Source organism: Dermochelys coriacea, chromosome 4 (assembly GCF_009764565.3).
Source record: "Dermochelys coriacea isolate rDerCor1 chromosome 4, rDerCor1.pri.v4, whole genome shotgun sequence".
NCBI lineage: Eukaryota > Metazoa > Chordata > Testudines > Dermochelyidae > Dermochelys > Dermochelys coriacea.
The window spans coordinates 99,402,327-99,418,916 of NC_050071.1; the positions used below are offsets into that span (position 1 = coordinate 99,402,327).

Below are 16,590 nucleotides of genomic sequence, written 5' to 3' on the forward strand. Positions count from 1 at the left end.
CTGTGGATGGCATTGTGTTCTGCATGGCTGAGGTTATGGGGCAAGTGATGCTGCTTTTCCACAATTTCAGCCCGTGCACGTCGGCAGAAGCACTCTATGTAGAAGTCCAGTCTGCTGTTTCGACCTTCAGGAGGAGTCCACCCAGAATCCTTCTTTTTGTAGTGTTGGTAGGAAGGTCTCTGTGGGTTAATATGTTGGTCAGAGGTGTGTTGGAAATATTCCTTGAATTGGAGACGTCGAAAATAGGATTCTAGGTCACCACAGAACTGTATCATGTTCGTGGGGGTGGAGGGGCAAAAGGAGAGGCCCCGAGATAGGACAGATTCTTCTGCTGGGTTAAGAGTATAGTTTGATAGATTAACAATATTGCTGCCTTTTTAAGTAGATCAGCAAGTTGAGACAGCAGCTGCTGCCAGCAAGCTCCCTCCATACTGAGCCCTGTCCTGTCCCACCCCCACCCCCCCACTCTGTGGAGATGAGGTACAGAAGCAGTGGACAGGAGCAGGTGGAAGACACCCTGACATTAGCACCCCTCCTTCCCCCACCCCCTGAACAGCAAGCAGAAGGCTCCCAGGAGCAGCTCCAAGGCAGAGGTCAGAAGCAGCAAACAGTGTGGGGGAGGGGCAGCTGAACTGCCCGGCAATTGCTAGCCTGCTGGGAGACTTCCACACAGGAAACTTAGGGGGGCTGCCAATCCACCCTGCTTCCTAGCTCCAACAGGCTGCTCTTTCTGCAAGCAGTGGACAAAGCAGGTGGCTACCAAACAATGTCATCAGGGAGCATTGCACAACTTTAAACAACCATGTTTTCTAATTGATCTACGACGTAACAACATTAACCAGGACAACATTAAGCGAGGAGTTACTACAACCACTTTGTATAAAGTCTGCAATGCTGTGCATCATTGGTGCAGAAGAACACACGACCTATAAATCTGAGACATGCTCTTATAGACATCTCAGGTTGAGCTTGCAGATCATTTAAGAGACTTACTATCCAACTATGGATTTGGACCCCATGGTATATACGTTCCTGTTGACCTCAACTCTAACACAGCACCTATGAATGATATACTTTGGGTCAATAAAAGTGTAGATTTCTCTCAGCTGATCTTGAGCCCCATTGTGGTACAGAGCTGTCAGATCTCATAAATGGAATGTTGCCTTTTCAGAAGATATTCACCAGATCAGCCAGTCATCAATGTATGGGTATAACTGAATATTGCGTCTTGTTAAATGGGCTTTGATGACCACTAAATGCTTAGTGAATACCACAGGTGCCGACTTTCCAAAGTGCCAGTGGGGGAGAAGGGGCTTGACCCCCGGCTCTGCCCCAGGCCCCGCCCCCACTCCACCCCTTCTCCCAAGGCCCCATCCCACCCCACCTCTTCCAGCCCCACCTCCTCCCCCAAGTGCACCATGTCCTCATTCCTCCACCCTGCCTCCAGAACCTGCCACACATCACAAAACAGCTGATTGCAGTGGACAGGAGGTGCAAGGAAGGCGGGAAGGCGCTGATTGGCTTGGCACAGCCTGCCAGCAGGCAGAAAGCATGGGGGAGGTTCTGAGAGGGGGGCTGCCAGTGGGTGCTCAGCACCCACCATTTTTTCCCTGTGGGTGCTCCAGCACCCATGGAGTCGGCACCTATGGTGAATACTTAGTGCCAGGGAGAGACCAAAAGGCAGAAGCCTGTATTGGCAGCAAAAGTCCCCTACTTCATGTCTGAGGTACTTTCTGTGTGCTGGACATATGGACAGGTGGAAATACAAATCCTGAAGACCAACAGGAGTCAACCAATCATGAGAAATAACTGATGTCCCAGTCAACATTTTAAGCCTGAAACAATGAATTAATTTGTTGAGACATCTGAAGTCTAGAATAGAATGCCAGCCCCTTTCTTTTTTCAAAATAAAAAGTAGCAGGAGTAGAACCTCTTGCCTCTGAATTCCAGGGACTCTTCATCCACTGCTTTGGGTAGCAGAAAGGACTTTACCTCTGGTTTCAACTTTATTTCATGAAAAAAAACTCCTGAAGAGGGATGGGAAAAGGAAAAAGTGTGGGTAGGAAGTGCCTGGAATCACATTGAATATCCTTTTGTTTGTGATTACCAGGACCCGCAGGTCAGAGGTCAGCTGGTTTCAGCCCTCCTGAAAATAAGAGGTGGTTTCCAAACAGGGGGTGGAAAGGGGTACACATCCGGTAATGGTTCTGATTGGCTCTCAACAATGGCCTCTAACTTGCTGCCATAAAGTAGATGAAGTGTGCAGCAGGGGTGAAGAGGCAGAATGTCTCCTGCATTTGAACTTCTGCCTCATCTTCAATCATTGGAACAAGAGGTACAGAGGCTCTGTCTGGCAAAGCTTTGCGGGTCTGTCCTGCCTCCTCCAGGTGGCTGGTTTGTATACATCCAATGAGTAGAGCTCTCAAATCCTTCAGGGCTTCATCAGTTCCAATGTTAACTAAATCAAAATCTTCAAACAAGAGGTTCTCAAATGTCATTTGGACCCCCTTTAGTATTCTCAAAAATGGGCGCCATGAAGCCCACATCACAATGAAAATGGCCACTGCATATGCTGCCACAGCAGAGGTGTCTAAAGCAGCCTGCACAAATCTTTGGGACACTAACGACCTTTCAGATGCCAGAGATCTTAGTCCTTTTCTTTCATTTTGTGGTCACTTCTCTATGAATTGTAACACCCTGTCCCCCTTTGGATAGTTATATTTTGATAGAAGTACTTGATAATTTAAAATGTGCATCCACCTTATATCAGCTGTGAACACAGAAGATAAAGTTCCCGATAGTATAGTTTCTAGTTGCCCAGTTTTACTTATCTATGGACAGGAAAAGAAAAAGATTAGTACAATAAATGAGTTGCAGCCCATGAAAGTCACAGCTCAAAGTTTAGGCATACTTAAGAAATTCATTCCAGTTTTAGAGAACCTCAGGTTCTAGCAACATTCTCTACATTTAAAGAGGGAAATACAAATTCTAGAGAGGTCATCACCGTTCAAGAGGTCCTCCCACTTAATTATAGGGAGTATTGCTGAAATAGTGAACTCTTGAACCAGAATTAATTTTCAAGTGTGCTCATAGTATTCACTTTGTTATTAAATAACATATATAACTTAATAATCTAAAGTATAGTACAAGCATTAGTTAACACATTTATATAATAGATACAAAATACTTTTCTTGGCTGCAGCTCTGTTGTGCTACACTGGTACTGAGGATTTTAGGGAGGCCTCCCTACCATCACTCTTGAGCACAGGTCCACCAGTACAAGTAAGCATGGGAGAGCTAGTGTTACCACCACAGTGCTGTCTGACGCTGCTCAAAGCAGGTCCATACAACAGGGTGGTAAAAGTGTCAGCTGTAGCCAGTTAACACTTCCAAGTTTCTAGGCAACAGTGAAAGATTTCTCTGGAACACGCCAGTGAAGACAAGCCCAAGGGAGACACAAGCTGGAGGCTAAAATGAGTGAAGCACATCAGAAGACAGTGCACAGATGGAAAGAGACACACAATAAAGAACAGGCAGAATCCCCAGTATTATCATTACAACACTGCTTACAACCCCACCCCGACCGAGGATTTCCCCTGCTCAGGTCCCCAGACTTGCCTGGAAGATGCCATGACAACTGGCAAGTGGGACCCTGTGCAATGCCATCTCCTGGTTAATGCTCAGCTCCACGAGGGCACCTGCTTGGCCCAGCAGCAGCAGAAGGACACTGCCAGGGATTTCTCTACCACCCTCCCATAGGGGTGTTTACCCCCCCCAAATTTCCCCAACACCCTCCCCCACCCAGTTTTGTGAACTAGTTACATGCAGTGTTCCCAATTTAGTGATTGTTTGGAAATTTGAATTGAAATTGAAACATTAATACACACTTTAAAAGCATATAAAGTTTATCATAAAATATGTGTATCTGAATAAGTATAATAGATTTGAAAAGAATGAACAGAGACTAGCTTCCTTATACAGCTGTTGTTTTTATAACCATCAGTGCATTCATTTTGGTGATGTTGGCCAACCTAATAATTTCAAATTATGATTTGTAAGCAAAGTCTAAATTAGCTCTCCCTGACAGCTCGTGATGAGCTGGGGGTTGGGGAGAAAAGGCTTCAGGACCAGATTGTATTTACATTCACACCTTATCTAACTAGGTATCCAGCAAACAGAGCTGTGTTACCCAAGTGATAGATTTTGGCTGGGTTACAAATCACTTGAATGCGGGGGATAAAGAAATGTTTTTATTCTTATATTTGTATGAGTAAAGGGCAGTAGAACTGTACTTAAGCCTCTGCTGATTCAGGGCATCAAGAGAGAGTGTGGGGACAGGTGTTTTGCTTGATGGTCTGCCTGAGTCACAAGTACTATTTGACCTGCCCCTCTCCACTGTTTGAAGACAGAGCTAATTAGGCTCCATAGATAGTCTTTTGTTCTGTGAACTGACCACTACAGTTGAAATCACTGATAATCAGGTTTAAGTGCTTAGACCGGCTGTGGGACAGTGTTTCTGTGGAAGAGACAGCCCAGTCTGCCCACAGAGGTTCCCCCACTGAGCGCTCAGCTAAAAATCACTGAGAACTGGGTGGAACCTCAAGAGACCAACTCACAGAGGTCACAGTGGCAGCAGATGGTAATGGCACAGGGCCACTGACCACAGAGCGATGGAGTGAATGGTGGCACAACGAACAACAGTGGCCAGAGCGAACAGTGAGCAGCTAGAGGGTGCCTTCTTGCCCTGCACCCGAGAGGTGAACTCATGTGAGAGGTGAACATCTCTGAACTCTGAGTCTCCACTGACCAAGAACAACACCGGTGAGAGTTAATGAGGCCGTTAAGAATGCTGGAGACACAACACAGTTAACGCGAACAAACATGGCTGTTGCATCATACTTTCTATTTAAGAAAGAGATACCACACACGAAAACACTGGCCTCCAATTTAAGTGCATTGTCACTTGTTCATCCTTAAAGTTGAACACTGGTTCCGAACAAGGCCAGCAAATGCTCACTATCTTTCTGCAAGAAACTCAACTGACTGGCTAGATGCATGTGGCGCAACAGTGAAAGACTCAACACTTGAAAAAGTGAAGAACTCTCTCACCACATTCAAAAAATTTGCATACATGGCTGATGAATGCACCAATGTAAATGGTCATCAAGTCATTGCGTACGTTATCTTGATGTCAGTGGTAGGCCAGTACATGCATTTCTAGATGTTCAAGTTATAGAAGACAGATTGGCTGCCTCTATGACAACCCACATCTTAGAGTTAAATGCTTGCCAACTGGACCCCAAACAGATGGCTGCTTGTGCATTTGATGGAGGTGCAAACGTCTCTGGAAGACATGGTGGAGCACAAGCTTTGCTCAGTGAAAAGTGTAACCCTAGTCTCTCCTATACGTGCTGCAGAGGCCATCTACTCCAACTCGTGCTAGTACAAGCTGCAGACTCTTCAAAAGACATTTTAAAAGCTATAAATTTAATGTCTACATTATATTCTTTTTTCAACAAGAGTCCAAAAAGGCTGAATATCTTGGAAAATACTGAAGATACACTGGGACTGAAGTTCAAATTAGTCCAACCTGGGAAAACCCTCTGGCTTTCTCATGAGCGATCCTTGGCTGTTGTCTTAAAATTACTCCAGCCCTTATTACTGGCTTTGGAAAGTATCTACCAAGATGGGATGGATCTAAGTAGTGAGGCTGGTGGATTACTTTTGCTACTACATTCAGAGAAGACTATTGCCATTCTCTCTCTTGTAAGTCTACGTTGAAACCACTTGGGTCATTAAACAATGCCATCCTGGCATCTGCTACAACCGTAGTAGACCTTTGTTCAGCAATAGAAGCTGCATTTGGATCAGAGAGCTATTGAAAAAGTACTGGAAGAAGCAAAGACTTCAGTCCAGAAGTTGACTAATGAAGGCATTTATATTGAATCCTTAAGTGAAGGGGACAAGAAGTGTTTGTTAAGACAACTGAAAAAAGACATTGGTGCATTCATCAGCCATGTATGCAAATTTTTTGAATGTGGTGAGAGAGTTCTTCACTTTTTCAAGTGTTGAGTCTTTCACTGTTGCACCACATGCGTCTAGCCAGTCAGTTGAGTTTCTTGCAGAAAGACGACTTGATTCTTAAAAATCTACAACAGCGACTTCTAGATTCTACTCAACCTCTACATAGCTTTTACAGATCCCCATCTTATAAAACACAGACAGTTGAGTAGAGTGAGGCACTACCAGCAATGGAGCTGCCACGTACTCAGGACAGAATAGAGAACGTGAACACAGAGCGGACTATCATATGACGAATGAATGAAAATTTGACTTCAACTTCTTTATCATCACTAATGATCAGCTCAACCCGATCTTTATGCTATGTTTCCTGGACTGAAAGAAGTAGGAATTCATCTCTTCCTACTCCCAGTCACAACAGCTACAGTTAAGCGCTCTTTTTCACCATTGAATAGATTTGTGTGTTTTGAAAGACGTCCTCGCCTTCTGCCTGATCACGTGAATGAAGTAATGACCATATCAACTGAAGGAGTGGAAGTACGGGACACAGGAGAAGTCACCGAAGATGAATGCAGTGCATTCAACAAGTTCATTAACAGAGTTGTGCACAATTATAACAAGAAACCAAGAAGGATGTAGATGTAGTGCTTCATAGAAGGCTTGAGTAGCCCCCTTTAATTTGTGAGAGGATTTTTAAAAGCGAAGAGAAGGGTCATGAAACCTTCAGTTTTTACTCTGGTGCCATGCAGCCCATCTTCACCCTCACGGTCTCACCCCTCATGGGCCCTGACCCCCCATTTCAATTCCTGGGGAAAACCCTGGACACCGCACTCCACGCGGGGCCTTGGGGGACGAGAGAAAGGCTCCCGCAGGGGAGGGCTCGGCCTTAGACGCTATCCCGGGCCCGCCTGACGGCAGAACGGCGCCGGCAGCCAGGGCCGCGCCCGCAAGCCGTAGAGGGGCCCCTCGGCGCGGCAGCCACGCCGCTGAAACAAGAGTTAAGGAAACTCCGACCCGCACCAGCAGAGCCCCGGCTGACCGCACAGGGGCCCGCCGTGCCGCACCTGCGGCTGGTGCCCGCAGCGCAGCGCTCCTTCCGGCGCGGCGGATGCTGCCCTACCCGGGCCGCGGAGTAACAGTCCCGCTAGCCCCCAGGAGGGGCGAGGGGCAGAAGCCCCCTCCCAGCACCGCGGGAGTTACCGCCAGCCGGGGGCAGAAGGGGGAGACGCGCCCTTAGGGCTTGTGCCCGTCCCGCTCTGCCTTACCCGCCTCTCCGCGCTTCACGCGCCGGCAGCAGCTGCCTGAGAGCAGCCTTCACCCCGCCGGCCCCAAATCTCTGCCGCGGCGGGGCGGGGCGGGACCGGGCACGCGGCCCGGCGCGCACGCCCCACTTCTTGCCGGCGCAGAGACAGACGGGGGAGAGAACGCAGCTCCAGAGACCGTTTCGTTTAAATTCAGACTCTACCATGCTCCTCTCCCCCACGGGGGGGGCGCGCGGCGCGGCTCCCCTAGCCTCATGTCTCCCACTCCGCAACCACCCCCTTCGGAACGGAGCTGGGCCTGCCTGCGCGGAAAACGTTTCTGCCCCGTGGCCCTCCTTTCTGTGATAGGTTGGTAGAGTCCGGATGGTGGTTCTCTAGAGCAGCGGGGGGCGGGGCTCAGGGCATCTTTCTGCCGCCACTGGGAGGGGACGGGATTGGGCCCTTCCCCCTTTAGTGGGCCTGCTCTTTCTAGGGGGTGCGCATCTGTCAGCCCTGGGGGGTGGGCCCAGATTGCGTCTTCTCGCCATTGCGCTCAAAGGGCTAATTCACGAAGAGCAGCTAGCGAGGCGAAGCGGAGACCGCAGGGGCCATAGAATCATGGGAGTGGAAGGGACCTCGAGAGGTCATCTAGTCCAGGCCCCTGCACTCAAGGCAGGACTGAGGATAATCTAGCCCAGGGGTGGGCAAACTTTTTGGGCTGAGGGCAACATCTGGGAATAGAAAGTGTATGGTGGGCCATGAAAGCTCACAAAATTGGGGTCGGGGTGTGGGAGGGGGTGAGGGCTCTGGGGTGGGGCTGGGGATGAGGAGTTTGGGGTGTAGGAGGGTGCTCTGGGCTGGGACCGAGGGGTTTCTGGAGTTGGTTCCTGGGAGAAGGAGGTGTGAGAGAGACACATCCACTTCCCCGAGATACTGTAAACAAGGCTTTGCAAAAACCACAGTTTGGGGTAGCAAGAATCCGTGCTAGGTTCACTTTTTTAGTTTTATGGATCCAAAGTTTTGTTCAAATCCAAACCACATGAAACTGGATGAACTTAATTAAGCACATTTCATTAAAATGAACAAACCTTACCAGGATCTATCTAATTGTATATTCCAACTGCATGAAAATAACCCTCTAACTAACAAGAATGCATCATGAGTCCCTACCTATAGTCACCATCACATCAAATAACCTATTAATATAATTCATCTAAACTCAGTGCTCATAGGAAGAAACTATTACAGTACAAGTTACTCCACTAGCTCTAGCTATGAAAGAAAAGTCTAATAATCTCAGTGTCTAATTATTATGTGCTGTGCAACACTAAATGGTATTTTTAAATAATTAATTTTACTTACCATTGAAATTTCTCAAGTATTTCCCAACATCTAAGAATTGAAAGAATTAAACTTCAGTCAGTCATAAAAAATTCAGTTATTTTTTCTATAAATCTGCCATACCTATAGCAGTATGTGTGGTCTTCAGATTTTGACAGGGAAAATGACAAAATCCTCAACGATTTAACTAAAAAACTTAAAAGGCTGATAGAACCCAATTACTTTGATTGACCTCTGTCTTGCATCTTTCTTAAGTCTTTACATCTGTGCAATATAGGTACCATTCTGATTTGACAGCAGGTGCTGACCCACCTTGTGCAGGTGTGAATGGCTACACAAGGAACGGAGCAACCAAGATTCAAGTCTACTGAGTTTACTCACATATATACATAAATCCTTAAAAATCAAAGTTAGGGCCAGATCCTCAATTGGTATAAATGGGTGTAGCTCAACTGATGTGCAGCATCAGGAGCTATACTCATTTACACTAGTGGAGGATCTGATCCTTAGAATCCGTTTACCTGATCCTGATGTTCTTATGCATTCATAAGATATCTGCAGTTTTTAGCAATAGAAATTTTGCTTGGGTAGAGAAGTCAGGAATGGACAAAGACTCAACATTTAAAATAATAATAATAGTTATGGTGCAAACACAGGTTCTTGTTCTGGAGCTATGATAAATGATTAGAGATAATTGGCAATTTTCCAAAAAAATAGTTTCATGAAATCTAACTTTTGCTGAAACACAAGCAAGTACCATTGGAACAAAAGTAAATTCAAAAATACCAAAACTTAAGGCAAACCAAAATCCCCAAGTTTCAACCAGTTCCATATGTGATCGAGTTATAGTCTTTGTGCAAAGATTGAGAAGGGCATGATTTATATGTGGTAGTTCAGACAACATTAGGGTTCCTCCTTAAAAGGCAAGGATAAATATAATATTTGTTGTTGGGTACATACAGAATAATTTTTGAGGCACAACTTTGTTATTTCACTTTCCTTCAAATGGGAAGAGCAAGCCTTTTACTAAATGGATTGAATGGATTATCTAGTGTCACGGTAGTTTTTGCAAGTATCTCTGTGTATGATACTTTCACTATCAAAGTGTAAATGTGATGGGATATACAAACCCTACACTGTGCCCAAAAGAGTTAAAAGGTAATATCAGCCCATGTAGTGCTGCCTCTCCAGCCTGACAGTTCACCTTTTAGTAGGACCCATTGTAGTCTCCCCTTTAACCAATTCCTTATCCACCTTTCAGTGTTCATATTGAGCCCCATCTTTTCCAATTTAACTAATAATTCCCCATGTGGCACGGTATCAAACACCTTACCGAAATCTAGGTAGATTAGATCCACTATGTTTCCTTTGTCTAAAAAATCTGTTACTTTCTCAAAGAAGGAGATCAGGTTGGTTTGGCACGATCTACCTTTTGTAAAACCATGTTGTATTTTGTCCCATTTACCATTGACTTCAATGTCTTTAACTACTTTCTCCTTCAAAATTTTTTCCAAGACCTTGCATACTACAGATGTCAAACTAACAGGCCTGTAGTTACCCAGATCACTTTTTTTTCCTTTTTTAAAAATAGGAACTATGTTAGCAATTCTCCAATCATACAGTACAACTCCCGAGTTTACAGATTCATTAAAAATTCTTGCTAATGGGCTTGCAATTTCAGGTGCCAATTCCTTTAATATTCTTGGATGAAGATTATCTGGACCCCCCGATTTAGTCCCATTAAGCTGTTTGAGTTTCGCTTCTACCTCAGATATGGTAATATCTACCTCCATATCCTCATTCCCATTTGTCATGCTACCATTATCCCTAAGATCCTTGTTAGCCTTATTAAAGACTGAGGCAAAGCATTTGTTTAGATATGGGGCCAATATCTAGATATTGGCACAGCCTGGGTGTTTAGGCTATGGGCCAATTTACTGGAGTTTGTCCAATATGACTGTTTTAGGATATTATGAGTCAGAGATACAGAAACCTGGGCCCAGATTCTCTTGTTAGTTACATTAGTGCAAGTCTGCAGTAACTATCAATGGAGTTACTCTGGATTTACACCAGTGTAACCGAGAACACAATCTGGCTCTGAAATTTTGAAATGTTCTGTCTATTTGATTATTGAATTTTCCACATTAATGTTGCATTTATGCTAGTTTTCCCTTAATTCCTGGAGGAAAAAGGTATCAAAGACAGAAAGAAATTCCAGAGCTATTCTTCTTCCTGAGTTTACAGGCTCTGTTTACTATGCCAGGGAACTTGCAAGCTCCATGAAGTGCTACAGGGCTGAAGTCTTGTGTAGGAGTTTAGAAACTACAAAAGGAAGGCTACGGTCCCACAGAGCTTACGAACCCTGGTCCTATTTTGCCCTTTGAAAGCAACAAATGCAACTTAACTCAGCCATCCTTTACAGAAGCCGTCCTTAACTATAGTCTTAACAGAGCCATCTTTAATGATCCATCCTTAACCAAGGCTCTCTCTAATTTAGGCAACTTCAACTGACTTATCTAAAAGAAAGTAAATAATGTCCCTGTCAATCTGACCTGGGGAAAAATTTCTTTCTGACCGCACATATAGTGATGAGTTAGAGTGACACTGAGTATGCAGCAAAAACCAGCCAGCCAAACACCTGAGAGAGCGAATGCTCGGTGCCACATCAGAGCCCTGGCCCACTCCATCCAGTGTCCTATTTTTAGCCATGGCCATCCCCGATGCTTCAGACGAAAGATATAAAAAATCTCCCAGAATACATTGGAGGAGGAAATCCCTTCCTGACTCCTGCCAGTGGTTGGCTGAAACTAAGACGCATGAGCCTTAGGAACATAAGGCAAAGCAGAAGTGAGCCCCAGGGCTGATGAATCCTGCCCGACCCCCCACTATCACAAGCAACCCCATCATACAATCGCACTCATAAATTTGTCCAACTCTCTCATAAAGCTCATTAAGTTGTTTGCCCCCACAACTCCTACTGGGAGGCTGTTCTAGAACCTCACTCCGATTGTTAGAAACCTTCTGATTTCCAGACTGAATTTGTTAATGGCCAGTTTATATCTATTTGTTCCTGTGCCAACATTGTCCTTTAATATAAATAGCTCTTCATTCTCCCTGGTATTTATCCCCCGAATGTATTTATATATTGTTTTTCATGCCCACATTAAGTCAAAAAGTGGTCATCCAACTTCACAAAAATAAATCATTTTTGTACTGAGTTAAAGCATAGAAAAAATAAGTCTACAAAATTTATATGAGAAACCTATATGCAATTGAAAAAAGAGGGGTTGGAATAGAAGTTCTCTATTCTCTGCCTGTTCTTGTTATAATATTGTAAACTGAATCTTTATGCAATAAACCATCCCCCCCAAAACAAAACAAATAATAAATGATTCTCCCCCCCCAAAAGACATAACAGCAGCTAAATTGGGCTGATTTAGGTTGATCATCCAGTTTAGCAAATTTCTAATCTGAAAATATTTCCAGTGTTGATATTTTGAAAGCTGAATTTTTTAGTTAAAATTAGAGCAAGAACCCATCTTTAAATGAATCTGCAGGGCTGAGATTGGTCACAGGGGTGGGCACTAACGGTATGGGCTACAGTTCAAATCCTGGAGTCAAATCCTGAGAGGTCATTCAGCCCCTACAAATGGCATTTCATGACTCAGTATATCACAAGGAATTTGTGATCACTAGAGTGAGAAATTCTTCACAATGGAAACTCAGAAAATAGTAAAAGTAAATAATCAACTCTCAATATTGTAAGTCAAGACATGTTTGTTTGCAAATAGCAAAGTTTTATATATATTGAATCATGTTGTTCTTCAGTGGCTATGGAATTTCTGGCTCTTATCATTCTGCTTTGATTGCCCTTTTAGACGTATCAGATCAATGTATTTAATTCATGACACAATCTTTATTTACGTTAAAGTTCCAGTTACAACATAGAGGGGAAGACAGAGAAGAAGGTGGCTGCAGGAGAGGGCTGAATGGGAGTCAAGGAGAAAGAAATGAACTGCTTGAGGGATAGTGGGAGCAAGAAGCAGACTAACAGAACCAAGCTGCCAGTCAAAGTAGACAGGATGAAAGAAGGTGTAATTGAGCAGAGCAATAGAGGAGGGGAATGACAGGCGGGGGGAGGGTCTCGCAGGAGAAGGGAGTGAGGAGGGACATGGCAAATGGTGGTGGGGGGTCTCGGAGTGGAGGTTGAGGAGGGAGGCAGTGAGCAGCGGGGTTCTCTCATGGGAGGGGTGGGAGGAGAGGAGGGACACGGTGAGCCGTAGAGACCTCTGGAGAGTGGGGGTGGAATGGAGGAGAGGAGGGACTCAGAGCAGTGGAGGCCTCGCAAGGAAGAGGGGTTGAAGAGAGGGAGGATATGGCAAACAGCAAGGATCTGTGGGGTGGGGGTGGAGTGGAGGAGAGGCGGGACTCACCAGGCAGCAGCGGGGGGGGGGGGGCTCTTGGGAAAAGGGTGGAGCAGGGACAGGAAAAGGCAGGGCTCAGGCAGAGCCATCACAGCCAAGCGTCTGGCCAATTATACCTGCCACTCATAAGTATCTGCACTATGGTGCTACAGTGGCTGTGCTGCTGTAGTGTAGACATGGCCTCAGTTGCAATCACCTAATTCAAAAGCAATTATTTTGACCAGAAAAGCAAATGCTAATTGCTAACCAAACCAGAATAGAGATTGTAGGAAAATAAACTACAATTTGATTACTTGCTGCTGCAAGACACATTTGATTTATTTTAGAAAGAAGCTGGCCTCTGATACATTGTTATAACTCTGCAATTGCAAACTTAGTGGCAGCGTCCATCAGCAGGCAGTTTAATTTGCAATTAAATCATTGACTTGCATACAATTTTAAACACAGTTGTGTAAAACTAAACACACAGACTTGGTTGATTCAAAGTTATATTGAAAAATATCTCAAAGCTTTCAAAGCTCTCAATATCACTGTCCTCTCTTGGATGTAATCAGATCTACTCAACAGCAATAGTAATCCCGTCCCACGTAAATATATGTGTATGATGTGGCATCTATCCACAATGATCCTTAGGTGTGTTGGGTGGAAGAAGTCACCACATGTTTCTCTTGGAATCAAGGATAAGGGAGTACCGAATTGGCAAAGGGCCTGGCTTTCCCACTGTGCAGTACCCAAATATCGGCTTGGAAAACTGGAGCATTGCTCAGAGATTTAGGCACCTCTAGAGATTTCTTGGACACCCTTAGTCTCCCCAAAAACAGCATCAGAAACACTCATACTTTCCAAATCGCACTGCCATTGGCTAGGCCCTGCCTGTTGGACATTTTCTTTCATTCTGATGGGCTTTGGTACACATGGCATAGGAATTAATTCTGTCCAGTGCAGTCGCAACTAACAAGGACATCTGATGTTCTCTTGCTAAACTGAGGCAAATTGTCAGTCCTTGAACAGTAGGAATAAGAATATATTTGTGAAAAACAATGTGCATATTAACAAAAGAAATTTTCCCCAAGAACATCTTGAATTTCACAGGTTTGAAGAAATCTCAAGTTAATGAATACAAATGATTTTTTCTATCTTTCTTTATTAAATTTTCAAGAAAAGTAGACAACTGAACAATCGCCCAATGAGTCTGACACTTAGTTATACAGCAATCACTGCCACTAATATCAGGACATAGGGATGGTATTCTAGTCACTGAATTTCTTATACAATATGAATTGCTGTCTTATGCAAAACTTGCATTGACATCATCCCTTATTCAGACAGTTCTTAAAGTAACATTGTTTTAACAAATCTTAATGCACAAATATGTAAAATTTGTGAAGGTTTTAAAAATAGTTCTAAATATATTTTAAAGCTCTTTTACAAAGTTATGTGAATTTCAGAAGAACATAAATATTGTGAATAACTCCCAGTATAAGAATATAATTACAGCAGCAACTTACTAAGACTTAAACTATGGTCACATCAGATGCATACCATCATAACTGTTAGCACACAAACAATCATAGAATTGGAGGACTGGAAGGGACCGCCAGGCCTTCTAGTCCAGTGTCCTGCACTCAAGGCAAGACTAAGTATTATCTAGACCATCCCTGACAGGCGTTTGTCTAACCTGCTCTTAAAAATCTTCAATGATGGAGATTCCACAACCCCCTAGGCAATTTATTCCATTGCTTGACTACCCTGACAGTTAGGAAGTTTTTCCTAATATCAAACCTAAACTGTCCTTGATGTAATTTAAGACCATTGTTTCTTCTCCTATCCTCAGAGGTTAAGAACAACAATTCTTCTCCCTCCTTCTTGTAACAACCTTTTATGTACTTGAAAACTGTTCTCATGTCCCCCCTCAGTCATCTCTTCTCCAGACTAAACAAACCCAATTTTTTCAATCTTCCTTCACAGGTCATGTTTTCTAGACCTTTAATCATTTTTGTTGCTCTTCTCTGGACTCTCTCCAGTTCATCCACATCTTTCCCAAAATGTGGCACCCAGAACTGGACACAATACTCCAGTTGAGGCCTGATGATCAGCGTGGAGCAGAGCAGAAGAATTACTTCTGTAAGTCTATTGCTTACAACACTCATTCAATATGCCCTTCCAGCTTGACTGTGAACTACTGATAAGTACTCTCTGGGAATGGTTTTCCAACCAATTATGCACCCACCTTATAGTAGCTCCATCTAGGTCAGTGGTGCCCAAACTTTTCTTATCATCCCTCCCCTTATCAGTAATGGAATCTGTTTGCACTTCCCGTCCATTACAGCACAGTTGGCCCAGCGGAGGAGCTTGGTCTGAAGGCAGAGCTGGGGGCAGAACTGGGGATGGGGCGGAGAGAGAATGAGGACAGAACTGGCTGGGGGCAGAGCAGAGCTGGGACTAGAGCTGGGAGCTGAGCCGGGGCAAGGGCTGGGAGCAGAGCTGCAGATGGTGCCCAGGAGCAGAGCTGGGGGAAGAGCAGGGCTGCATGGCGCTCCCTCCCTGCCCCCCCATGAGGGCTGGCCTGGGCCATGCCGCCCTCCCCCACCAAACCTTCCTCTGTATGCCCCACTGTTTGGGGACCACTGATCCCTGTATTTCCCTAGTTTGTTTATGAGACAATCATGCAAGACAGTAACAAAAGCCTTACTAAAGTCAAGTTATATCACATCTTCTGCTTCCTCCCTATCGACTAGGTTTGTTACCCTGTCAAAGAAAGCTATTAGGTTGGTTTGATACAATTTATCCTTGACAAATCCATGCTGATTGTTACTTATCATCTTATTATCTTGTAGGTGTTTGCAAATTGATTGTTTAATTATTTTCTCCATTATCTTACCCAGTACCAAGTTAAAGTGACTGGTCTATAATTCCTGGGTTGTCCTTATTCACCTTTTATAGATTGGTACTATATTTGCCCTTTTTTCAATTCTCTGAAATCTCTCCTGTTTCCATGACTTTTAGAAGATATCTAAGCCATTAGCAATTATCTCCTCCATCAGCTCCTTGAGTATTCTAGGACGTTTCTCAAACTGGGGTCTGCAGATCCCTGGTGGTCCCCAAGGGCACTCCAGGGGGTCCATGGAACCCGCTGATCAACTCCTCCCCCTCACTCTATCTCCTGGAGGCTACTGAAGCTAAACCAGGAGATTTTAGGTGCTAAAAGTCTGGCGGCGCACCAGGGCTAAGGCAGGCTCCCTACCTGCCCTGGTTCTGTGCTGCTTCCAGAAGTGGTCGGTACATCCCTGGGTGGGGGGCAGGGGGTCTCCGCCTGCTGCCCCCGCCCCGAGAGCTGATTCCGCAGCTCCCATTGGCCGGGAACTGTGGCCAATGGGAGCTGCAGGGGCGGTGCCTGAGGCAGGGCCAGCACATGGAGACCCTCTGGCCCACCTGCCTAGGAGCTGCTGCCAGAGATGTGCCAGTCACTTTTGGGAGCTGCCCTAGGTAAAACTGCCCAGCTGGAGCCTGTACCCAAACTCTCTCCCAGAGCCTGCACCCCATAACACCTCCTACACCCAAAC

General features: G+C 44.9%; 1 protein-coding gene across 11 annotated transcripts in view; it reads right to left on the minus strand.

The window, feature by feature from the left end:
* The window catches only part of NSUN7 (NOP2/Sun RNA methyltransferase family member 7), a 64,029-nt gene extending 55,283 nt beyond the window's left edge, over positions 1-8,746 (minus strand). The window contains exons 1-2 of one of the 11 annotated variants that reach the window (XM_038400804.2): positions 8,625-8,670; positions 2,761-2,831 (exon numbers count right to left, since the gene is read on the minus strand). The gene's annotated coding sequence lies outside the window, so the exon portion shown is untranslated. Of the gene's footprint in view, positions 1-2,760; positions 2,832-7,286; positions 7,584-8,624 lie in introns of those variants that run through there. The other 10 variants (XM_038400799.2, XM_038400811.2, XM_043513927.1 and 7 more) reach the window with 10 other exon arrangements.
* Positions 8,747-16,590: the final 7,844 nt, after the last annotated feature.